Raw genomic sequence first — 27,803 nt, 5'->3', positions numbered from 1 at the left:
GCACTTTGGGTGGATCGCTTGAGGCCAGGAGTTCAAGACCAGCCTGGCCAACATGGCAGAACTCCATCTCTACTAAAAATAAAAAAAAAAAATAGCCAGGCATAATGCCACATGCCTGTAGTCCCAGCTACTCAGGAGGCTGAGGCATGAGAATCGTTTGACTCCGGGAGGTGGAGTTTGCAGTGAGCTGAGATCACACCACTCCACTCCACCCTGGGTGATAGATAGAGAACTGTCTCCAAAAAAAAAAATACAAAAAACAAAAAACAAAACAAAACAAAAAAAACAACTCATTAGTGTCTTGACCTCCTTGTATAAATCATTGCGCCCCTCAACTACTCACTCTATTCATATGTACATGAAACATTTTCTAAAGTCACCATATGCCAGGACCTAAAAAACCTCAACAAATTTCAAAAGATTGTAATGATATAGAACATGGTATTCTCTAATTTACGTAGAAATCAGTTTTAAAGAGATACCTAGAAAATCATTAAATGTTTGGGAAATAAGTAATAAACATTCAAATAACTTACGGGTCAGAGAAGAAATAACAATGGAAGTTAAATATGATGTTTTCAGCTACCTGGCTGCTATGAGTTTGGCATGTTCAAATGTAGAAATACTGTAGTCATCTTCTGTCGCTGTTTTATTCATGTTTAATTATGTTACCAGTTACTAGTTAGAAAGTGGCTCTCTTTTGCAGTGATACTTACAGTTAAAAGACCTTTCCACAGTAATAGGCCATTTTAATTGTTATGGCAAATGAGAGGCAATGTTGAAGACTAATTGTTTCTTGGGCTGGGTGGAGACAGACTTCAAAGTGCTGTGTAAAAATAAAGATAATTAGCAGTAACTGCATTATTAGATGCAAATGAAAGACTTTTCATTAAACAATGTTATTTTCAGTATTTTACTGAAATGCCATTAAATTAATTGTTTTATAAAACAGCAAATGGCACATAAAAAAAGTCAGTTGTTAAAAAGAAAAAATAAGCAATAATGACACTGACTCAAATGGTCATCTGTTATGCTTAGAATCAAATGAATAAAATTGACCAATGTAACATAAAGCAAGCAGATACGGCCTTGCATTATTAAAGCTAACATAGACACTTTTGTAACACAAAGTGATAGCATCCATCCCACTGATGTAATTTGAGTTTTATGAGTTTTGTAATATTGTGTATATTTAATTATATGACTCCCTTTATATGAGATTCTTAAAGTAGTCAAATTCATAGAGACAGAAGTAGAATGCTGGTTACCAGGGGCTGCACAGAGAGGAGAATGGGGAAGGTTGTTTTTTTATTTCAATTTTTATTTTACATACAGAGGGTAAATGTATAGATTTGTTACCTAAGAATATTTCATGATGCTGAGGTTTGGAGTATGGTTTCAGCCCAGGGGACTTTTTCCTCAGGGAAGCCTTTACCTCCTGCACACTACAATTTTATTTGTTATACTTGTTTTTCTTTTATGACATTTATTACAATTGTAAAAACAAAGCAGAACATTTTGAGTATGTAAGAAAGGTCTCCCTATCCTCCCTCAGCCTGTCTCCATCCCCTGCCGTCAATCTCTGTCTTATTGCCCCGCTTTGGCTCCACAGCACTTACTACCTGGCATTTTATAATATATTTATAATTGTCTCGTACACTGGAATGCAAGCTCAAAAACTTCATCTATTTTTATTAGCTTTTTAAGTTTTTTTAATACTTTAAGTTCTAGGGTACGTGTGCACAACATGCAGGTTTGTTACATAGGTATACATGTGCCATGTTGGTTTGCTGCACCCATCAACTCGTCATTTACATTAGGTATTTCTCCTAATGCTATCCCTCCCCAAGCCCCACACCCCCTGAAATGCCCCAGTGTGTGATATTACCCACCCTGTGTCCATGTGTTCTCATTCTTCAACTACCACCTATGAGTGAGAACATGCGGTGTTTGGTTTTCTGTGCTTGTGATAGTTTGCTTAGAATGATGTTTTCCAGCTTCATCCATGTCCCTGCAAAGGACATGAACTCATCCTTTTTTATGGCTGCATAGTATTCAATGGTGTGTATGTGCCACATTTTCTTAATCCAGGTCTATCATTTATGGACATTTGGGTTGGTTCCAAGTCTTAGCTATTGTGAATAGTGCAGCAATAAACATACGTGTGCATGTGTCTTTACAGCAGCATGATTTATAAACCTTTGGGTATATACCTAGTAAAGGGATGGCTGGGTCAAATGGTATTTCTAGTTCTAGATCCTTGAGGAATCGCCACACTGTTTTCCACAATGGTTGAACTAATTTACACTCCCACCAACAATGTAAAAGCGTTCCTATTTCTCCACATCCTCTCCAGCATCTGTTATTTCCTGACTTTTTAATGATTGCCATTCTAACTTGGTGTGAGATGGTATCGCATTGTGGTTTTGATTTGCATTTATCTGATGACCAGTGATGATGAGCATTTTTTCATATGTCTGTTGGCTGCATAAATGTCATCTACTGAGAAGTGTCTGTTCATATCCTTTGCCCACTTTTTGGTGGGGTTGTTTTTTTCTTGTAAATTTGTTTAAGTTCTTTGTGGATTCTGGATATTAGCCCTTTGTCAGATGGGTAGATTGCAAAAATTTTCTCCCATTCTGTAGGTTGCCTGTTCACTCTGATGATAGTTTCTCTTGCTGTGCAGAAGCTCTTTAGTTTAATTAGATCCCATTAGTCTATTTTGGCTTTTGTTGCCATTACTTTTGGTGTTTTAGTCATGAAGTTTTTGCCCATGCCTATGTCCTGAATGGTATTGCCTAGGTTTTCTTCTAGGGTTTTTGTGGTGTTAGGTCTTACCTTTAAATCTTTAATCCATCTCGAGTTAATTTCTGTATACAGCGTAAGGAAGGGATCCAATTTCAGCTTTCTACATATGGCTAGCCAGTTTTCCCAGCATCATTTATTAAATAGGAAATCCTTTCCCCATTTCTTGTTTTTGTCAGGTTTGTCAAAGATCAGATGGTTGTAGATGTGTGGTGTTATTTCTGAGGCCTCTGTTCTGTTCCATTGGTCTATATATCTGTTTGGTACCAGTACCATGCTGTTTCGGTTACTGTAGCCTGGTACTATAGTTTGAAGTCAGGTAGCATGATGCCTCCAGCTTTGTTCTTTTTGCTTAGTATTGTCTTGGCTATGCAGGCTCTTTTTTGGTACCATATGAACTTTAAAGTAGTTTTTTCCAGTTCTGTGAAGAAAGTCATTGGTAGCTTGATGTGGATGGCAGTGAATCTATAAATTACCTTGGGCAGTATGGCCATTTTCATGATATTGATTCTTCCTATCCATGAGCATAGAATGTTCTTCCATTTGTTTGTGTCCTCTTTTATTTCATTGAGCAGTGGTTTGCAGTTCTGCTTGAAGAGGTCCTTCACATCCCTTGTAAGTTGGATTCTTAGGTATTTTATTCTCTTTGTAGTAATTGTGAAAGGGAGTTCACTCATGATTTGGCTCTCTCTTTGTCTGTTATAGGTGTATAAGAATGCTTGTGATTTTTGCACATTGATTTTGTATCCTGAGACTTTGCTGAAATTGCTTATCAGCATAAGGAGATTTTGGGCTGAGATGATGGGGTTTTCTAAATATACAATCATGTCATCTGCAACAGAGACAATTTGACTTCTTCTTTTCCGAATTGAATACCCTTTATTTATTTCTCTTGCCTGATTGCCGTAGCCAGAACATCCAACACTATGTTGAATAGGAGTGGTGAGAGAGGGTATCCTTGTCTTGTACCGGTTTTCAAAGGGAATGCTTCCAGTTTTTGCCCATTCAGTATGATATTGGCTGTGGGTTTGTCATAAATACCTCTTATTATTTTGAGATACGTTCCATCAATACCTAGTTTATTGAGAGTTTTTAGCATGAATGGCTGTTGAATTTTGTCAAAGGCCTTTTCTGCATCTTTTGAGATAACCATGTGGTTTTTGTTGTTGGTTCTGTTTATGTGATGGATTACATTTATTGATTTGCATATGTTGAACCAGCCTTGCATCTCAGAGATGAAGCCAACTTGATCGTGATGATTAAGCTTTTTGATGTGCTGCTGGATTCGGTTTGCCAGTATTTCACTGAGGATTTTCGCATCGATGTTCATCAGGGATATTGGCCTAAAATTCTCTTTTTTTATTGTGTCTCTGCCAGGCTTTGGTATCAGGATGATCCTGGCCTCATAAAATGAGTTAGGGTGGATTCCCTTTTTTTCTATTGATTGGAATAGTTTCAGAAGGAATGGTACCAGCTCTTCGTTGTACCTCTGGTAGAGTTCAGCTGTGAATCCGTCTGGTCCTGGACTTGTTTTGGTTGGTAGGCTCTTAATTATTGCCTCAGTTTCAGAACCTGTTAGTGGTCTATTCAGAGATTCAACTTCTTCCTGGTTTAGTCTTGGGAGGGTGCATGTGTCCAGGAATTTATCCATTTCTTCTAGATTTTCTAGATTATTTGCGTAGAGGTGCTTATAGTATTATCTGGTGGTAGTTTGTATTTCTGTGGGATCGGTGGTGATATCCCCTTCATCACTTTTTATTGTGTCTATTTTATTCTTTTCTCTTTTCTTCTTTATTAGTCTTGCTAGCGATCTATCTATTTTGTTGATCTTTTAAAAAAAAAACAGCTCCTGGATTCATTGATTTTTTTTGAAGGGTTTTTTGTGTCTCTATCTCCTTCAGTTCTGCCCTGATCTTAGTTATTTCTCGCCTTCTGCTAGCTTTTGAATTTGTTTGCTCTTGCTTGTCTAGTTCTTTTAATTGTGATGTTAGGGTGTCAATTTTAGATCTTTCCTGCTTTCTCTTGTGGGTATTTAGTGCTATGAATTTCCCTCTACACACTGCTTTGAATGTGTCCCAGAGATTCTGGTATGTTGTGTCTTTGTTCTCATTGTTTTCAAAGAACATCTTTATTTATGCCTTCATTTCATTATTTACCCAGTAGTCATTCAGGAGCAGGTTGTTCGATTTCCATGTAGTTGTGTGGTTTTGAGTGAGTTTCTTAATCCTGAGTTCTAATTTGATTGCACTGTGGTCTGAGAGACGCTTTGTTATGATTTCTGTTCTTTTACTTTTGCTGAGGAGTGTTTTACTTCCAATTATGTGGTAAATTTTAGAATAAGTACGATGTGGTGCTGAGAAGAATGTATATTATGTTGATTTGGGGTGTAGAGTTCTGTAGATGTCTATTAGTTCCACTTGGTGCAGAGCTGAGTTCAAGCCCTGGATATCCTTGTTAACCTACTGTCTCATTGATCTGTCTAATGTTTACAGTGGGGTGTTAAAGTCTCCCATTATAATTGTGTGGGAGTCTAAGTCTCTTTGTAGGTCTCTAAGGACTTGCTTTATGAATCTGGGTGCTCCTCTATTGGGTGCATTTATATTTAGAATAGTTAGCTCTTCTTGTTGAATTGATCCCTTTACCATTATATAGTGGTCTTTGTCTTTTTTGATCTTTGTTGGCTTAAAGTCTGTTTCATCAGAGACTAGGATTGCAAGTCCTGCTATTTTTTTTTTTTTTTTTTTTTTTTTTTTGCTTTCCATTTGCTTGCTAGATCTTCCTCCATCCCTTTATTTTGAGCCTATGTGCGTCTTTGCACGTGAGATACAGCACATCGATGGGTCTTGACTCTTTAATTTGCCAGTCTGTGTCTTTTAATTGGGGCATTTAGCCCATTTACATTTAAGGTTAATATGGTTATGTTTGACTTTGATCCTGTCATTATGATGTTAGCTGGTTATTTTGCCTGTTAATTGATGTAGTTTCTTCCTAGCATCAATAGTCTTTACAATTTGGCATGTTTTTGCAGTGGCTGGTACCAGTTGTTCCTTTCCATTTTTAGTGCTTCCTTCAGGAGCTCTCGTAAGGCAGGCCTGGTGGTGACAAAATCTCTCCGCATTTGCTTGTCTGTAAAGGATTTTATTTCTCCTTCACTTATTTTTTTTTTTTTTTTTTTTTTTGAGACGGAGTCTCACTCTGTCGCCCAGGCTGGAGTGCAGTGGCGCAGTCTCGGCTCACTGCAAGCTCCGCCTCCCGGGGTCACGCCATTCTCCCGCCTCAGCCTCTCCAAGTAGCTGGGACTATGGATGCCCGCCACCACACCCGGCTAATTTTTTTGTATTTTTAGTAGAGACGGGGTTTCACCGTGGTCTCGATCTCCTGACCTCGTGATCCGCCTGCCTTGGTCTCCCAAAGTGTTGGGATTACAAGCGTGAGCCACCGCGCCCGGCCTCCTTCACTTATGAAGCTTAGTTTGGCTGGATATGAGATTCTGGGTTGAAAATTCTTTGCTTTAAGAATGTTGAATATTGGCCCCCACTGTCTTCTGGCTTGTTGGGTTTCTGCTGAGAGATCTGCTGTTAGTCTGATGGGCTTCCCTTTGTGGGTAACTGACCTTTCTGTCTGGTTGCCCTTAACATTTTTTCCTTCATTTTAACCTTGGTGAATCTGATAATTATGTGTCTTGGCATTGCTCTTCTTGAGGAGTATCTTTGTGGTGTTCTCTGTATTCTGAATTTGAATGTTGGCCTGCCTTGCTAGGTTAGGGAAGTTCTCCTGGATAATATCCGGAAGAGTGTTTTCTAACTTAGTTCCATTCTCCCCATCACTTTCCTGTACACCAGTGAAACATAGATTTGGTCTTTTCACATAGTCCCATATTTTTTGGAGGCTTTGTTTGCTTCTTTTCACTCTTTTTTCTCTAATCTTGTCTTCTTGCTTTATTTCATTAATTTGATCTTCAATCACTGGTATCCTTTCTTCCACTTGATCGCACTGGCTATTGAAGCTTGTGCATGCATCACGAAGTTCTCATGCTGTGGTTTTCAGCTCCATCAGGTCATTTAAAGTCTTCTCTACACTGTTTATTCCAGTTAGCCATTCATCTAACCTTTTTTCAATGTTTTTAGCTTCCTTGCAATAGGTTAGAACATGCTCTCTCCTTTAGCTCAGAGAAGTTTGTGATTACCGACCTTCTGAAGCCTACTTCTGTCAACTCGTCAAAGTCATTCTCTGTCTTGCTTTGTTCCATTGCTGGCGAGAAGCTGTGATCCTTTGGAGGAGAAGAGGCATTCTGGTTTTTGGAATGTCCTGCTTTTCTGCTCTGGTTTCTCCCCATCTTTGTGGTTTTATCTCCCTTTGATCTTACATGTTGGTGACCTACAGATGCGGTTTTGGCATGGATGATCTTTTTGTTGATGTTGATGCTATTCCTTTCTGTTTGTTGGTTTTCCTTCTAACAGTCAAGCCCCTCAGCTGCAGGTCTGTTGGAGTTTGCTGCAAGTCCACTCCAGACCCTACTTGCCTGGGTATCACCAGCGGAGGCTGCAGAACACCAAATATTGCTGCCTGATCCTTCCTCTGGAAGCTTCGTCCCAGACGGGCACCCACCTGTTTGAGGTGTCTGTCGGCCCCTACTGGGAGGTGTCTCCCAGTCAGGCTACACAGGGGTCAAGGACCCCCTTGAGGAGGCAGTCTGTCCATTTTCGGATCTTGAACGCCATGCTGAGAAAACCACTGCCCTCTTAAGAGCTGTCAGATAGGGACGTTTAAGTCTGCAGAAGCTGTCTGCTGCCTTTTGTTCAGATATGCCCTGCCCCCAGAGGTGGAATCTAGACAGGCAGTAGGCCTTGCTGAGCTGTGGTGGGCTCCACCCAGTTAGCGCTTCCTGGCCTCTTTGTTTACACTCTGAGCTACTCAAGCCTCAGCAATGGTGGATGCCCCTCCCCCCATCAAGCTGCAGTGTCGCAGGTTGATCTCAATCTGTTGCGCTAGCAGTGAGCAAGGCTCTGTGGGCATGTGACCCACCCAGCCAAGCATGGGAGGGAATCTCTTGGTCTGCCAGTTGCAAAGACTGTAGGGAAAGCACAGTATTTGGTCAGGAGTGTACTGTTTCTTCAGGTACAGTCTGTCACAGCTTCCCTTGGCTAGGAAAGGGAAATCCCCCAACCCCTTGTGCTTCCCAGGTGAGATGATGTCCTGCTCTGCTTCAGCTCACCCTTCATGGGCTGCACCCACTGTCCAACCAGTCCCACCGGGATGAACCAGGTATCTCAGTTGGAAATGCAGAAATCACCCATCTTCCGCGTCGATCTTACTGAGAGCTGCAGACCAGAGCTGTTCCTATTTGGCCATCTTCTTCTTTTCTTTTTAAAAAATTTGTGGGTACCCAGGTGTATATATTTATGGGGCACATGAGATGTTCTGATAGAGGCATGCAGTGCGAAATAAACACATCATGGAGAATGGAGTATCCAGACTTCATCTGTTTTGATCATTGCTATATCCCTAGCATTTATTAGAAGAGTGCCTAGAATGTAGAAAGGGCTCAGTAAATATTTGTTGAATGGCTAAATGACCAAATGAACTTCTTTCATGTCCTTCCATGTTTTGAATAAGTTCCATGAGGGCAGGGACTCTGTCAGTATTTTTTATCATTTTATCTTCAGAAGTAAGCATGGCGCCTGGCATTTAGTAGGTACTTAGTAAAGGTTTATAGAGTAAATGAATAAAAACATCGCAAAGCTACCTTTTGCACAAGTCTATTCTATCTTAATGCATTTTAGGAGATCATAAAAATATGTATATATTTTTGAGATGGAGTCTTGCTCTGTTGCCCAGGCTGGAGTGCACTGGCATGATCTTAGCTCACTGTAATCTCTGCCTCCTCAGTTCAAGCGATTCTCCTGCCTCAGCCTCCTGAGTAGCTGGGATTACAGGGGCCCACCACCATGCCCCACTAATTATTGTATTTCTATTAGAGACAGGGTTTCACCATGTTGGCCAGGCTGGTCTGGAGCTCCTGACCTCAGGTGATCCACCCACCTTGGCCTCCCAAAGTGCTGGGATTACAGGTGTGAGCCACCACACCAGGCCCACAAACATATTTTGATTATTGAATACATAAAAGAACAAATATATAAATGAATGCATGATTCATAGGCAACCCCATTTGTGAGACTGCAAGCTGTCCTGGGAGTAAGATGTCATATATGCTGTAACACCTATGGCCCTGTTCCAAGGAAGGAGCTAGTTTGAAGCTGCTGTGGCTCTCTTGGATGGAGGGTGATGGGGCCGTATAAAGAGTCAGAGGACCTTGACATGAGTCTCAGCTCTGCTACTGGTCGGGCATCTGACTTTGGGCAAAGAGGCAAATTTAAATCTTCATTTTCTCATCTGAGATATCTTTCGAGGTTTACATGACACTCTATATAAAAATGAATTATTTTAAACTATAAAGTCTGGTCTGTAGTACTAGTTCCAACACTAGTTGGGTTAGCTTGGAAACTTTGGACTACTTAGTTCACCACAGAGAGGGTCTGTTACATTATTGAAAAAAAAATAGGGATAATAACATGTCTTTAGTGGAGTATAATTGATTGCAAAACAAGTGCAACTTATTAGTGTATGAACTCCCTATTTCTGATAGGAACTAGCTTAACTAGTTCTTAGTTGATTCTTCTTGGCTTAGTCTAAGCACACTGCCAGGCGCAAGGTAGTCTTCTCATAACAAATGTTATTACTCTTTTATTTGTCTCCTCAGTATTTTTAAATTTTCCTCTTTCAATCTTATTCTACCATATTTGCCTTGTGAGATTTCTCATCTAGCACTGAATGACTTCAGAAGTCTCATTCATGGCCCCTTTGTCTGTAGGTTCTCTCCTTCTGCAATGATTTCTAGCTTCTACAATTCCTGGGACAAAACTAAAATGGTAACATAAATGGTCTGAAATTCTATGCATATACTATCAATATAATGAAAAATTTCCACTCTACTTCTAATCAAAGACTTGTAAATTGAAACCAGATGGTGACACCAGGTCTACATCTATTTATATGAAAACTATTTTAAATTATAGTACCCAGTGCTAGCAAGCTTTGGTGAGACTGATATGTCCTTCCATGTTGTTGGAAGCATTATATGTTGATACAATACTTTTGGCAAGATGAAATCTCAAATTTCTTTTGAAAATATATCTGAGAAAATGATTGAAAAGAAGAGAAAAATAATCTGTGTGTGAAAAATTTATATTTCAGCATTTTTTTCAAGACAGTTACACTAGGATCAACCCAAAGGTCTAATAACTGAGGAATGGCTACTACATTTTAGTAGAAACACATAATGGAATATTTTCTAATGATTAAAATAATAATTACAGAGGAGAGGCAGAAACAAAATATTCTTGATATGCTATCTAGTAAAAAGATCAGAAAACACAGTTAGTTTAAATCCATTTGATTATATAAAAGTGTGCACACTGTAGGGGCTTATATGGAACTTAAACAGCTGAGTTGTTAGGGTGGTAACAGAGTGGACAATTCTTTTGATTTTACTTTTTTTTTTTTTTTTGAGACAGAGTTTTGCTCTTGTCGCCCAGGCTGGAGTGCAATGGCACGATCTTGGCTCTGCAACCTCCACCTCCTGGCTTCAAGCGATTCTCCTGTCTCAGCCTCCCGAGTAGCTGGAATTACAGGCGCATGCCACCATGCCCGGTTAATTTTTGTATTTTTAATAGAAATGAGGTCTCAGCGTGTTGGCCAGGCTAGTCTTGAACTCCTGACCTCAGGTGATCTGCCTGCCTTGGCCTCCCAGAGTGCTGGGATTGCAGGCATGAGCCACCACGCCCAGCTTGATTTTACTTTTTAAAAAAATACGTTTTTTATACTTTTAATGAAAAATATCTTTTTGGGTGGAGTAATATAAATTCACATTCTACTTTTTTGCTTCAAATTCAGCATTTAACTAAGCCTAATTCCAATAAGGAATATGCACCTCTTTCTTTTACCATTCTTTTTTTGCCCTACATACCCTCTAATAAAATTGAATTTGGCTGGGAAGCCATTTCTTTAAGAAGGAGACTTGGTTGCTCAGTTGAAGAATAAAAATGGCTCAACAGTTTGATTTTTCTATTAGTTTTTCTGCCTTTTGCCTGCCCTCCGTCTAGCACCCTTCAACCCCAAATCTGTGTTCTAGGAAATTTGTCTGAAGAAGGGGACGGTCCTGAGGCCACTGAGGAGGTTGGAGGCTGGGGCTTCTCTGCATTGAAAGGTCCCTGGTAGAGAAGGCAAAAGAAAAGCTTTTGAAGAGTGTCTTGAAGTGAAGCATGCTATGCTCCCGTGAAGTGGGAAGAAAGTGGTATCAAAGATGTTCTTTTCCTCTTTCTTCCCACACCCTAGTTGCAGACTTTGTGGTCTCCCTGAGTAAATCTTTGTAGACACATGTTGTTTTGGCTTTTAAGGAATGAAAACTTTATTACATTTTTTATGACAAGAATATGAACGGGGATTATAGAGTTTGCTTTATCCTTAAAAATTATATGGAACTACACAGTTTGTCTCTGCTTTCTACCTATTTTGTATTGCTTGAGGATGGGACCTTGAAATAAGTGACCTCTCAAATTAATTTCAGCCAAAGATCTTGGCATTTAGCTAGGAAATCCCCCACCAGAGAAAATGAGAATACTCCAAACTCACCGTTACCCATAATTCAGGATTGCTCCTCCTTAGCTTCCATCCAGCTCCCCATCTAGCAACTATGGCCCTTCACCCTGACTAATTTATTCCAAAGGGATCTTAGCCTTTTGTCCAAAATCTGATAAATGAAGGAAAAGGACAAACAATTACAGATTGATAAAGCGACAAAATGTTCAACTTCCTAAAATATCTTATTCCAGTTCTGTTCATGACCTACTTTGTGAATTTGGCAAGGCGCTTTCTGCTTCCTCTTTCTGAGCCAGTTCTCTGTGCTATGCAATGAAAAGTTTGGAACAGTTGCTTATTAAGATTCCTCACATGTGGCAGTATGGGAAGGACTGACAAGGACTGTTGACTCCAGTTCTTCCTGGAGATGAGCTCCTGACTACTGCCTCACTTTGAGAAACAAATGATGTGGGGTGCTCAAAGAACTCACGCAGGTCTCCGGAAAATCTGGTTTTCTTTTCCAACCAGTTGACAACTGTAAGGTAGTGCATTTAAACAATATTCAACATGTGTTTAGTTTTGGATAAAGGCTAGTGTGTTGGCATGCATGGGCTCTGGTTTCAGTCAGTACCTGCTAAGAGGCTTGGGCCACCTCTTTTTCTTCCTCCTCATTACTCTTTACCATTCCTGGTTCAGAGGATGGCTCCTAGCCAGTTTGTGTGACTTTCTTCATTTTTTCTAGTCTTTTTCTACTTGGTATCCATGCACCAGGCTGGCCCTTGGAGAAGGAAAGAGAGTAATCTGGGCCCCAAGTCGCTTGGGATTAATCCATACTCATGGGGAAAGTAGTAGTATCCAGTGACCTGGGCCCCTGGGATGGGCATCCACTCCTGCCACTTTTGTGGTCTAGGGAAAGACCATGGAGTGAGGCACTGAAGGCTTGCTAACCCTTCTGCTAGCCAGGGACCAGCGTGGGGCCTCCTCAGGTTTGGCAGGACCTGATCTTCACTATACACCTGCATGCACACATACTCACACCCACATTCTCTCACACAAATGCAAACAGACAAGCCTTCCTTCTAGAATCACAGGAGTCTATGGAGCATAAAAGATCACATGCATCACTTTATTTCTATCTCCAACTAATATATCAGCCCCATTCAGCATCTCCAATAAGCGTCCATCCAGCCTCCGTTTGAATGTCATCAAGAACTCATTCCCATCAGTGGTTGTAGAAGTGATTCAAAGTTTGTTTGCCTCCAGCCTACCTAAAATCCTGATATTATATTACCTATGTGACCATATCCATGAACACCCAAACTTCAGTATTTTTTAAAATACTAAAAACAAACAAAAACCAAAACAAAATCAAAAACAAATAGCTCCCTTGACTTCACATCCTCTAAACATACCGCTTTATTTTCTCAATCTCCTTCACAGGAACACTTCTCAATAAAGTTAACTGTGGTTGATCGCTCTACTTTTTCACCTACCATTCTCTTTTCAACTTATCCTAGCTAGCTGAAACTTCTTTCGTCAATATTATCAACTACTTTTAAATCCAATGTTACAAAATCCAGTGGTAGCTTTTCTGTTCTTTTCTTATTTGAATTTTCAACAGCACTCAACACAGCTGACCTGTCTATTCTTGAAGCACTCTCTTCTCTTGGCTTTTGTGATACAAAAACTTTATGCTTTTCCTCCTTGTTCAATGGCTGCTGTGCCTCAGTTTCTCTTGGTGGATCATCCTCAGCTTGAACTAGAAATGCTGGCATGCTGCAGGGCTTCTTTGCAGGATTTGTTTTCCTTAGATGTTCTGGAAAACATTTTCCTTAGATGTTCTATGCCAGTCTTACAGCTCTGAATACTACATACACCCCAAATATTAGCCCTGACCATTTCCTAGAGCTTCAAAATAATATATACAACTGGATACTTGACATTCCACTCTGATGTCTAATACAGATTTGGGCATTTTAGTCAAAATGCAGCCAACCAGCCAAACTAACAGAAAACAAATCCTCAAGTTTTGCCTTGCTAATGTGCATGTCCCCAATTATCCTGACTTCAGTAAATGATGTACCATCATCTACTCAGTTGCCCAAGAGAAAATCTAGACTTATCTCAAGCCCTCTCTTTCTTTTCTGGTCTATATCTAATGTAGCAGCAAGCCCTATAAATGTACTTCCAAAACATATTCCAAATTTCTCTTCTCTTTTTGTCTGATCAATTTTAGTAAAAAAATACCATCAGATGTCACATGGAGTCTTGCAATAGCTCCTAATCATCATTCCTGATTCTACTCTTGTCCTTCTATAATTAGTGCTCCATAGAGAAGCCAGAGTAATCTTTCAAAACTCTCCTATATCGCCAAGAATCAAACACAAATTCCTGACATCATGGTCTAAAAGTTACTATGGGATCTGACTGCGGCAGCCTTTTTTACCTGTCGCTTGCTGAGCTTCAGTCATACAGCCTTCTTTCTGTCCCCAATTAACTCAAGTTTCTTCTGTGCCAAGGCCTCTGCATTAGCTCTTTCTTCTGACTGGAATGTCCTTCCTTCTGAGGATGGTAGGCTTCTTTTGTCATTCAATATTGGCTCAAACAACACCTACCCCTCCAAAACTCATGTTGAAATTTAATTGCCATTGTATCACCATTAAGAGGTGGAGCCTTTAAGAGGCAATTAGTCCTTAAGATGTGGCTGGGCACAGTGGCTCATGCCTGTAATCCTAGCACTTTGGGAGGCCAAGACAGATGGGTTACCTGAGGTCAGGAGTTTGAGACCAGCCTGGCCAACATGGTGAAACCCCGTTTCTCCTAAAAATACAAAAATTAGCTGGGCATGGTGGCAGGCATCTGTAATCCCAGCTACTCGGGAGGCTGAGGCAGGATAATCACCTGAACCCAGGAGGTGGAGGTTGCAGTGAGCCTAGATCATGCCACTGCACTCCAGCCTGGGCAACAGAGGGAGACTCCGTCTCCAAAAAAAAAAACAAAAACAAACAAAAAAAAAAAAACAAAAAAAAAACGAGAGACAGAGAGAGAGATGATTAGGCTCTACCCTCATGAATAGATTAATGCTGTTATCATGGGATGGGTTTCTGATTAAAAGGATGAGTTTGGTATGATCTCTCCTCAGTCTCATGTGCATGCTTGCCCTTCCACCATGTTACATGACACAGCAAGAAGGCCCTCACCAGATGCAACTCCTCAATCTTGGATTCCCAGCCTCCACAATCATGAGTCAAATAAATTTTTTTCTTCATGAATTACCCAATCTATGGTATTATGTGACAGCAGAAAAATGAACTAAGACATCCCAGAAAGAAGAATATGGGTATGCAGAGGTGGAATCAGTTCTGATCACCAGTGGCATTACCAAATTGTCTATCGGAGCCAGGAAGTAGCACAAATAGCAGAGCCTGAATGCAGGTGTCAGTAGACATCCCAAGGAGGATGAACTCAGAGATAATGCTGTGGTTCCTCAGAATCAAACAGAAAACTTTCCCTTGGAATAAAATAAATGTTTTAAAACTTCATTTTCTGCTTCCCTATTTCCTCTGAGTCTTAAATCTTTTTGCACATTATTTCTTGACCTTGGAATCAAGGTTCAAATTCTGAACCATCTTCACTAATTCTTTAGACACAATTAACATCTTTGATTTTGTTATATTCTATACCCTCAATCTTAGTCCAGTCTGATGCCATTAGGTCTTTCAAAAAAAATTTTTATAATTTCAGCTTTCATTTTAGATTCAGAGGTAAATGTGCAGGTTTCTTACAAGGGTATATTGTGTGATACTAAGATTTGGGGTGCAATTGATCCCATCACCAAGGTAGTGAGTGTAACACCCAACAGTTAGTTTTTCAACCCTTGTCCCCCTCCCTCCCTCTCCCTCTAGTAGTCCCCAGTGTCTATTGTTGTCAACTTTATAGCCATGAGTACCCAGTGTTTAGCTGCTTCTTATAGGTGAGAACATGAGTTATTTAGTTTTCTGTTCCTGCACTAATTTGCTTAGAATAATGGCCATCAGTTGCATCCATGTTGCTACAAAGAACATGATCTCATTATTTTTTATGGCTGCACAGTATTCCATGGTGTATATGTGCCACGTTTTCTGTATCCAATCCAGCGTTGATAGGCACCTAGGTTGATTCCATGTCTTTGCTAGAAAAAAAATATTTAGATGGAAAACAGACCATAGCATTTGCCAATGCAGGGAGAAATTGCTAATGCAGTAGCAAAGGGGTGATTGAAGGCATGAATTTATTGCAAATGGGAATTCCATAATGATCCAGAGAATAGTGGCGATCACGTTGGGAATAGGGATTCCTTATCCACTGCAAAATGAAGGAAAGCAAAGCATGTATAAAATGGTACAGGGAAGGCAGGAATTGTAGTGTCTGGAAGGGAAAGACATTCTCTATTTACTGCCTCTGTGCTGTCAATAAAGGACAAGGTAAGTCATCAATAAGCGTGTGCTAGGGAGGCTAATGTCGGATTGATGGTAGTGTGGAAGGTCTATTCAATATTTTTATTATTAATTTGAGTCCAGTGGTCATTGTTGTGTGATTTTTCTCCTGGTTGCTATATGTGAAGAGTAAGTTGCCTTTATGTCAGACATGTGAGGGGATAGAGGAAGAGATGACTTAACAAGTGAGTTTAGTCTTTGTAAAAAGAGAAGTGATGATATGAGTGGCATGAGAATGAAAATGTGGCAGACACAAGGATCAGCATCCTCAATGCATGTGAGGAATGGTTGGCTTGGGAACACCAAATCATATTAATTAGAAAAGATGTGACTGTGTTAGAATAAAGTGGTTGATATTGAGGTTTTTGAAGGTGGTGCATGTAAAGGAAACAGGGACACAAGGAATTCGGTTGGTGTTATTTTAATTAAGATAACGATTTTTCTGTTGTTCTTCCTCTTTTAGAAAAGAAGCCACATGATGTTAAAAAAAAATTTTAATATGTTACAGTTTTAAATTTTAAAAGGTAGAGCCCAAGTAACATAGCCCAGAGATAGCCTAGATGTTTGGTTGTAAGAAGGCACCTGCCCTCATTTTCTCCAGAAAAAAAATGCCTGAATCTTTCATCCTTTTCATTTCCTGTAACTCACTGTCCTGATAGGTGGACAGAATTAGAGATCATTATAAGAGCAGAAATATCAATGTTCTGGCATCCATAGAAGTGGGATGTTGGCTGAGATGATGTATTGAGCCACAGGGAACTCAAATTACCTTCTTAATGTCCTCTCTTCTATCTGTTCTAGACTGGCAAGTGCCAGAATTCTAATTTCAGCTTCCCTGAAGTTTCATTACCCTAAAGAAATGCAGGCTGTTTGCTCCAAAGACCAGAGAAGGCAGCAGGATATACGAAAAGAAAGATGGCCTTGAAGACATACTTGGGATTAGGTCATAAAGTCCTAGTTCTGTTTCTTACTAGCTCTATGATCTTTGGAAGGGTTTTAAGCCTTTCTTATCTCAATTTTTCCAGCCTTAAAATGGCATGTAACATCTCTCTTGCGTGGTTTTAAGACTTTTATTTAGATAACTTATGTGCAGTGATCAGCACAATTAGCCAATTGGTTATGATTAGACTTTGATGTTACCCATTGCCTTAATTTTAATCTTTCAATGTTCCCAAGCAAAAGAAGAGTCAATTCTGAGAGCAGATCAGAATTTGTTAGTGAATAGAGAAATAAAAACAAGATCAACGAGGGATAGATGATGGGGGGTGGGAGAGAATGACCCCATTATGAGAGCAGAGCTGCAGGAGAGCTCAATGACAAAGAGTACACAGCAAGGGAGACATGGAGGAGAGGAAGGGATGAAAAGAAGTGATAAGTGCCTGAGGAGCTGGCCAGAGATATCAAGGCTGACGTAAGTCTTGTTATCCCCAATGGAGAGAGCCTCGAGAATACTCTGACCCATTAACAAATGCCCCAATAAACCTTCACACAGGAGGAAAAGAACAACTGTCTTTCTCTAGGAACAGACTTCTTTTGTCTATCTAGGTGTCAGTATTAGACAAAAAGAAATATATTAGCTCATGTGCCAGGAGCCTTCCAGGTAAAGAGCTCAAAACCCTTTTCTAGATTGTTCTAATCTTGTGCTGAATCCAAAAAAAAAAAAGAGAAATATAATTTTGAGAACTTCTGATTCTTCAGGAATAGATATTTGAGCACTTTGACTATTTCAAACATGATTCCACAGTTGTTTATTTTTTCACTACTTTTCTTATCATTCCAAATATTACCCCAAGAATGTGATGCAAATAAAGACTTCTAAAATCCAGCCATTCAGAAAAGCAGCTAGATGATAATACCCAGTGGGTGGGCAGCTGAGCCTGCAAGCCCAGGAGGCAGCTGAGTTGATGCTTTGCATTCCTTGGGGTTCAGCCAGAAGCAAATTTTTGAGCTCATTATCTTAGAAATTTCCTTATATGTATGGATGTATTGACCAAGACAGCCTCAACATTCACCTTAGTTTGATTAAACTTTAGACAAGTTTCTTCCTGAATATAAGCCTTAGCCACCGTTTTTTTAGAGCATTTACTTTAGCAAACTTGAAATTGCAGTTCTTTCTCTGCCACTTTGAAATGTGTGTAAATATTCTCCAATCCTCTTGCCAGTTTTACAACCCAGGGAATAATCTTTCTTAAGGACCTGGGAACCATCTCTTTGAAATGCAAATACTGAAGGAGAAAGCATCTCTATCTCCCAGTCTCTGTGGGAGGATAGGAGCCTAACTCAGATGCCAATTCGTAAACACAGATGGCCTAATCACAGAGAAAAATGTAGCAAACTCAGGAATAACTTAATGTGGTGGACATACTCCATTGACCAACCTCTCTGCTAATGTCATCTAGTACTTTTCTAAATGATTACCCCAGTGTTGAAAAACTCCCCTGCCTTTGGTTTCAGAGGAGTTGAGTTTAATCTCTCTCTGCTATTGCAATAGTCTTGAATAAAGTCTTCCTTGCCTGTTTAATATGTCTGGTGACACATTTGCTTGTATGGTACGTATTGATGGATGGATTTAATTTTAACTCATGCACAGAAGGTCGAGTTAAACAAAATTTCTTAATTCATAGCACCTCATGATCATTGTTCATTTAAAGGCTTTATTCTTCACTGGTTTCCTTTTAACCTCATATTCTACTCCTATTCCTCTCCTCTCCACAGGCACCTCTTCTAAGATATTTAATTCTTATCCTTTTGTCTATATGCCATATTAGTTCATTCTTGCATTGCTATAAAGAAATACCTGAGCTTCGGTAATTTATATTTTTAAAAAGATGTTTAATTGGCTCACAGTTCTGCAGGGTGTACAGGCAGCATGAGGTTGCCCATCTATTTGGCTTCTGGGAAGACCTCAGGAAACTTATAAACATGGCAGAAGGCAACGTGGAAGCAGGTGTTTTACATGGAAGGAGCAGTAGAAGACAGAGGTCAGGGAGGTGCCACACATTTTTCAACAACAGGTAGCAATGACAGCTCCAAAGAGGGTGGTGTTAAACCATGAGAAACTGCCCCAGGATCCAATTACCTCCCACTAGGCCCTGCCTCCAACATTGGGAATTACAGTTGAACATGAGATGAGATTTCGGTAGGGACACAGATCCAAACCATATCATATGCTTTTTTTTTTTTTTAGATGGAGGATGGAGTCTCACCCTGTCACCCAGGCTGGAGTGCAATGGCGTGATCTCAGCTCACTGCTGCAACCTCCACCTCCCCAGTTCAAGCGATTATCCTGCCTCAGACTCCCAAGTAGCTGGGGCTATAGGCGCATGCCACCACACCCAGCTAATTTTTGTACTTTTAGCAGAGATGGGGTTTCACCATGTTGGCCAGGTTGGTCTTGAACTCCTGACCTCAGGTGATCCACCCGCCTCGGCCTCCCAAAGTGCTGAGATTACAGGCATGAGCCACTGCGCCCGGCCAGCATTTTGAATTATTGTTGTGAGTGGTTGCTTTTTTAAAGAATGCAAAAATGAAACCACTGTATGAACACTAGAAAATAAGTAAATTATATATATTTTGTGTTGATATGTTAATTTGCCAAGAACAATCCAAGAGACTCTAAAACAAAACTAAGAGAACTAATAAGAATTAAAAAGAGAATTTTGTAATGCGGATCGTATATCTATTAATGTTCAATTAGCAGAAAATAGAATCCACTCTAAGAAAAAAATTATTTAAAACAGTAAATGTTGTATTAAATAATAATTGTGAGAAGGGTTAAAAGAAGAGGATGTATTCTCAGATTCTCTAATGAATATCCTTGCACTGAGAATAGCTTTGCTTCTGTTGAAAAAAAATACTGATAACAGCATTGCAGGAAGTTGATGAATCAGGGAGCTGCTATTGCTACTGCTGACTGCAGGACTTCTAGACATCTGTCTCCATTGTAACAACACCTGCTGGATGGAGATGCCAAATGCTGAATTAGGATATAGTTGCTACAGTTTCTGCTTAAGAACCATTTCTTTCCATCAGGATTTATATGAACAAAATGCATCTGACTAACTGGAACTGAATTATGTCGGGAGGCCATGCTTTTTAGCTTTCTACACTTCGAACTCTAGAAGAGTTTTGGAATAAACTGGAATGACTCAATCTAGTATCTTCTACACTGAGTAAAAAATGAGTACACAAAACTTGACCTTTTTTTCTGTACTAGAAATTTTCATATCATAGAAACAGGAAAACATACTCATTCAGAATGGCAAAAATCTCTGAAGTTCTTAGAGGCAACTTTTATAAGAAAAATTAATATTTCTTTGAATGATGTAAAACAATATATGAAGAGATTGAGAAATAATGTTTATGGTTGGAAAGACAGTGAAAATATCAATTTTCTTCAAATAAGTATGTGCAGCTGATGAGAATTTAATTAGAATCCTATTTTTTCATGATTTGATAAGAAGATTTTGATACTCACATGGAAGAATAAATTCTTGAGAATAGACAAGAAAGGGATGAAAAGGATCACTAGTTAAAGCATTTTGAGAAGACTTATTTTACCAGGTATTAGAACAACTAATACATTTGGTAAAGAAAAGCATGAATTAATATAAAATAATAAACCCAGACAGCATTGCCAAACTATGTCACAAAGATTTTTTCTTCTGTGAAGATGGAACAACTTTCATTTCAAATGCATCTGTCAGAGGTGGCTGCATATTCATAACATAAAACAGTTTACATCCATCTCATACAGTTTACAATAATTTCTGAGTTGTTTTTGTTTTATATGAGAAGATATTAGAAGAGAACATGTAGACAACGTACACTCGTAGGGTGAGGAAGAACTTCTCCGCCAAGATAAGAAATGTACACAGGAAATGCTATAATAAAAAGTGTATTTGACTATATGAAATTAAAATTTTGAATGACACAAATTCCACAAGCAAAGTTGATAGAGAAATAATAGAGCTGGAAAAACATTTTCAACAAATACTACAGGAAAGAGATAAGATATTTGACATTCCAAGAATACTTACATGTTGATAAGCAAAATACAAATGCTCCAAAGAAGATAAGTACAGGCAAACCACAGGAGTGTAAACCAGATGGTTCACAAAAAATGAAAGTATGCAAAAATTCAGTAGCGGTCATAGAAATAAAAATTATCATAAAATCAAGCATTTGATTTGTACCCATCTGAATGCCCCCAAATTAAATAAGAATAAAGTGATTCAGTTTAAACTAAATAGCACTCTAGCTTCCTCTATCAAAACTGAATGCAGCGATGTACTTTGTTTTCTTGCTAGTATATAGAAATACAATTGATTTTTAGTATCTTGTACTTTGTACCTTGTGACTCTGCTAAACTGACTAGTTCTACTAACATTTGTAAATTTCTTAAATTTTCTCCATTAATCTATTAATAAAGAGAGTGTTACTCTTTTCATTTCAGTCTATCTTTTTTTCTCTTGCGTTACTATACTGGCCAGAACTACACTACAGTCTTGAATAGAAGTGGTGAAAGCAGGCATCCTTGCCTTGTTCTCCATCTAAGAGGGAAAGCACTCAGTGTTTTTTCCTTTAAATATAATGGTAGATGTCAATTTTTAAAAAATATATGTCCCTTTACAAGTTAAGGATGTTCTCATCTATTCTTAGTTTAATGAATTCTTTTCTTTTTAATTATAAGTGGAAGATAAACATTATCAAAGACTTTTTCTGCATCTGTTTAGATGATCATATGCTTTTCTTTTCTGGTCTAATAATATGGTGAATTACATTGTGTGATTTTAGAATGCTAAGAGCAACCTTGCATTCTTGGAGTAAATCCCATCTTGTCATGAAATGTTACTGATTTAAATATTGCTGGATTTCACTTGATGATGTTGAGATAATAAGTTTTGCATGTATATTCATGAGGATATTTGTTCGGAGTTTTCTATTCTTGTATGTTTTTGTCTGGTTTGGGTATCAGAGTCTCAAGAAGTGAATTAGGAAATATTTATCCGCTTCTATGTTTTGGAAAATTTGGTTTATAATAAGTATTATTTCTTTCTATAAATGTTTGTTAAAATTCACCACGAGGCCATCCGGACCTGGAGTTGTCTTCATGAGAAATTTTTAAGTAAAAATTCAATTTTTTTATGCTCACTAGAATGGTTCAAATGAAAAATATCTTCAATAGCAAATATTAGCAAGGATTTGGAGAGCAATTGAAATCCTCATATGTTGCCAATGGAAATACAGAATAGTACAGACACTTTGGAAAGTACTTAAGCAGTTTCTAATAGAGTTAAACACATACTTAAAATGTGGCCCAGCAATTTCACTCATAGGCATTTACCAAGATAGATGATCACATATGTCTTCACAAAGACTTCTACTTATATATGTTATGTTGGAATGGATAAATATATCAACATCACTACGCTAAGGGAAAGAACCCAGACACAAATGACTACCTTATTTTGATTCTATTTATGTGGAATTGTAGGAAAATCAAAACTATAGTCATAGGAAGTTGATCTGTGGTTGCCAAGGGCCAAGGGGTGGGAGGAGGAAACAGTCTGTTGCAATGGAAATGTTCTGTATTATCATTGTCATTGTGATTAATACATATATACAGTTTTCAAAAATGATCAAATTATAAACTGAAAATTGGTGAATTATATGTAGGCTATATCTCAGTGAAGCTTATTTAAACAAAAGCAATTTTTTAAACTTTTATTTTAGGTTCAGGGGTATATGTGCAGGTTTGTTATATAGGTAAACTTGTGTCACAGGGATTTGTTGTACAGATTATTTCATCACCCAGATAATAAGCCTACTACCCAATAGTTATTTTTTCTGATCCTCACCCTCCACCCATCCTCCACCCTCAAGTAGGCCCCACTGTGTGCTGTTCCCCTCTTTGGGCCCATGTGTTCTCATCATTTCACTCCCATTTATAAGTGAAAACATGCAGTATTTGGTTTTCTGTGTTAGTTTGCTAAGGATAATGGGCTCCAGCTCCATCCATGTTCCCACAAAGGATATAATCTCGTTCTTTTTTATGATTGCATGGTATTCCATGGTGAATATGTACCACATTTTCTTTATCCAATCTGTCACTGATGCACGTTTATGTTGATTCCATGTCTTTGCTGTTGTGAATAGTGCTGCAATGAACATATGTGTGCATGTGTCTTTATGGTAGAATAATTTCTATTCCTCTGGATATATACCCAGTAGTGGATTTCTGTTTCAAATTGTAGTCCTGTTTTTAGCTATCTGAGTAATCACCACACTGCTTACCACAACGGTTGAACTAACTTACACTCCTACCAGCAGTGTATATTAGCATTCTCTTTTCTCTGCAACCTCGCCAGCATCTATTATTTTTTTACTTTTTAATAGTAGCCATTCTGACTAGTGTGAGATGGTATCTCATTGTGGTTTTCATTTGCATTTCTCTAATGATCAGTAATACTGAGCTTTTTTTTATATACTTGCTGGCCACATGTATGTCTTCTATTGAAAAGTATCGGTTCATATCTTTTGCTCATTTTTTAATGGGGTTGTTTGGTTTTTTTTTGTAAATTTGTTTAAGTTCCTTATAGATGCTGAATATTAGAACTTTGTTAGATGTACAGTTTGCAAATATTTTATCCCATTCTGTAGGTTGTCTGTTTACTCTGTTGATATTTTATTTCACCGTGCAGAAGTTCTCAAGTGTAATTAGATCCCATTTGTCCACTTTTGCTTTTGTTGCAATTGCTTTTGGCATCTTTATCATGAAATCTTTGCGACTTCCTATGTCCAGAATGGTATTGCCTAGGTTGTCTTCCAAGGTTTTTATAGTTTTGTGTTTTACATTTAACTCTTTAATCTGACTTGCATTGTTTTTTGTTTGTAGTATAAGAAAGGGTTCCAGTTTCAATCATTTGCATATAGCTAGCCAATTACCCCAGCACCATTTATTGAATTGGGGACCCTTTCTCCATTGCTTCTTTTGTCATCTTGTCAAAGATCATCAGATAGTTGTAGGTTTGAGACCTTCTTTCTGGGTTCTCTATTCTGTTCCATTGGTCTTGTGTCTGTTTTTTTATAACAGTACTATGTTGTATTGGTTACTGTAGCCCTGTAGTATAGTTTGAGGTCAGGTAGCATGATGCCTCCAGCTTTATTCTTTTTGCTTAGGATTGTCTTGGCTGTTTGGGCTCATTTTGGTTCCATATGAATTTTAAAATTGTTGTTTCTGGTTCTGTAAAAAATGTCATTAGTAGTTTGATAGGAATAGCATTGAATCTGTAAATTTCTTTGAGCAGTATAGTCATTGTAATGATATTGATTCTTCCTATCCATGAGCATGGAATGTTTTTCCATTTGTTTCTGTCATCTCTGATTTCTTTGGGCAGTGTTTTGTAAGTATCATTGTAGATATCTTTCACCTCCCTGGTTAGTTATATTCCTAGGTATTTTTTTCTTTGTGGTAATTGTGAATGGGATTGCATTGCTGATATGGCTCTCAGCTTAGCTGTTATTGGTGTATAGGAATGTTAATAATTTTTGTACACTGATTTTGTGTCCTAAAGCTTCGCTAAAATTGTTTATCCACTGAAGGAGCTTTTGAGCCATGCCCATGGGGTTTTCTAGATACAGAATCATGTCACCTACAAACAGCGATAATTTGACTGCTTCTCCTCCTATTTGGATGCCCTTTATTTCTTTCTCTTGCCTGATTGGTGGCTAGGTCTTCCAATACTATGTTGAATAGGAGTGGTGAGAGAGGGCACCCTTGTCTTGTGCCAGCTTTCATGAGGAATGTTTCAAGCTTTTGACCATTCAGTATGATGTTCGCTGTGGGTTTGTCATAGATAGCTCTTATTATATTGAGGAATGTTCATTTGATACCTAGTTTATTGAGGGTTTTTAACATGAAGAAATGCTGATATTTATCAAAAGCCTTTGCTGTATCTATTGAGATAATTGTGGTTTTTGTCTTTAGTTCTGTTTATGTGATGAATCACATTTATTGATTTGCATATATTGAACTCACTTTGCATCCAAGAATAAAGCCTACTTGATTGTGGTGGATTCACTTTTTAATGTGCCACTGGATTCAGTTTGCTAGTATTTCGTCAAGGATTTTTGCACCAGTGTTCATCAAGGATATTGACCTGAAGCTTTCTTTGTTTGTTATGTCTCTGCCAAGTTAAAAAAGACAAAGAGGAATATTATATAATGGTAAGTGGCCTTGTCCAACAGGAAAATATCACAATCCTAAATATATATGCACCTAACACGGGAGCTCCCAAATTTATAAAACAATTACTACTAGACCTAAGAAATGAGATAGTAACACAATAATAGTGGGGGACTTCAATACTCCTTTGACAGCATTAGACAAGTCATCAAGACAGAAAGTCAATGAAGAAACAATGGATTTAAACTATACCTTTGAACAAATGGACTTAACAGATATATACAGAACATTCCATCCAAGAACCACAGAATACACATTCTATTCAACAGTGCATAGAACTTTCTCCAAGATGGACCATATGCTAGGCCACAAAACAAGCCTCAATAAATTTAAGAAAATTGAAATTGTATCACACATTCTCTCAGACCACAGTGGAATAAAACCAGAAATCAACTCCAAAAGGAACCTTCAAAACCATGAAAATACATAGAAATTAAATCACTGCTCCTGAGTGATCATTGGGTCAAAAACGAAATCAAGATGGAAATTTAAAAATTCTTCAAACTGAATGACACTAGCAACACAACCTATCAAAACCTCTGGGATATAGCAAAGGCGGTCCTAAGAGGAAAGTTCATAGCCCTAAACACCTACATCAAAAAGGCTGAAAGAGCACAAACTGACAATCTAAGGTCACACCTCAAGGAACTAGGAAAACAACAAACCAAACCCAAACCCAGCAGAAGAAAGGAAATAACCAAGATCAGAGCAGAACTAAATGAAATTGAAACAAAAAAAAAATACAAAAGATAAATGAAACAAAAAACTGCTTCTTTGAAAAGATAAAAGTGATAGACCATTAACAAGATTAACCAACAAAAGAAGAGAGAAAATCCAAATAACCTCAATAAGAAATGAAACGAGAGATATTACAGCTGACACCATAGAAATACAAAAGATAATTTAAGGCTACTATGAACAACTTTACACACAGAAACTAGAAAACCTAGGAAAGATGGATAAATTCTTGGAAAGATATAACCCTCCTATCTTAAATCAGAAATAATTAGATACCCTAAACAGACCAATAACAAGCAGTGAGATTAAAATGGCAATTTAAAAATTACCAACAAAGAAAAGTCCAGGACCAGGCAGAATCACAATGGAATTCTACCAGACATTCAAAGAAGAATTGGTACCAATCCTATTGACACCATTCCACAAGACAGAGAAAGAGGGAATCCTCCCTAATTCATTCTATGAAGCCAGCATCATCCTAATACCAAAACCAGGGAAGGACATAACCAAAAAAGAAAACTACATACCAATATCCCTGATGAACATAGATGCTAAATCCTTAACAAAGTGCGAGCTAACTGAATCTAACAACATATCAAAAAGATAATCCACTATGATCAAGTGGGTTTCATACCAGGGATGCAGAGATGGTTTAACATATGCAAGTCAATAAATGTGATACACCACATAAACAGAATTAAAAACAAAAATCACATGATCATCTCAATAGATGCAGAAAAAGCATTTGACAAAAATCCAGCATCCCTTTATGATTAAAACTCTCAGCAAAATCAGCATACAAGGGACATGCCTCAAGGTAATAAAAGCCATCTATGAAAAACCCACAGCCAACATAATACTGAATGGGGAAAAGTTGAAAGCATTCCCTCTGAGAATGGGAACAAGACAAGGATGCCCACTCTCACCACTCCTCTTCAGCATAGTTCTGGAAGTCCTAGCCATAGCAATCAGGCAAGAGAAAGAAATAAAGGGCATCCAAATCAGTAAAGAGGAAGCCAAACTGTCACTGTTTGCTGACGATATGACTGTTTACCTCAAAAACCCTAAAGACTCCTCCAGAAAGCTCCCCAAACTGATAAAATAATTCAGCAAAGTTTCCAGATACAAGATAAATGCACACAAATCAGTAGCTCTCCCATACACCAACAGCAACCAAGCAGAGAATCAAATCAAGAACACAACCCCTTTTACAATAGCTGCAAAAAAAAAAAATACTTAGGAATCTATCTAACCAAGAAGGTGAAAGGACTCTACAAGGAAAACTACAAAACATTGCTGAAAAAAAGCAGAGATGACACAAACAAATGGAAACACATCCCATGCTCATGGATGGTTAGAATCAATATTGTGAAAATGGCCATACTGCCAAAAGCAATCTACAAATTCAACACAATCCCCATCAAAATACCACCATCATTCTTCACAGATTAGAAAAAACAGTTCTAAAATTCATAAGGAGCCACAAAAGAGCCTACATAGCCAAAGCAAGACTAAGCAAAAAGAACAAATCTGGAGGCATCATACTACCTGATTTCAAACGATACTATAGGAACGTAGTCACCAAAACAGCAAGGTACTGGTATAAAAATAGGCACACAGATGAATGGAACAGAATAAAGAACCCAGAAATAAACCCAAATACCTACAGCCAACTCATCTTCAACAAAGCAAACAAAAACATAAAGTGGGAAAGGACATCCTTTTCAACAAATGGTAATAAGATAATTGGCTAGCCACATGAAACTGGATCCTCATCTCTCGCCTTATACAAAAATTAACTCAAGATGGATTAAAGAATTAAACCTAAGACATGAAACTATGAAAATTCTGGAAGATAACATTGGAAAAATCCTTCTAGACACTGGCTTAGGCAAGGATTT

Source organism: Symphalangus syndactylus, chromosome 10 (genome assembly GCF_028878055.3).
Source record: "Symphalangus syndactylus isolate Jambi chromosome 10, NHGRI_mSymSyn1-v2.1_pri, whole genome shotgun sequence".
Classification (NCBI taxonomy): domain Eukaryota; kingdom Metazoa; phylum Chordata; class Mammalia; order Primates; family Hylobatidae; genus Symphalangus; species Symphalangus syndactylus.
This window is presented reverse-complemented; position numbering follows the sequence as displayed.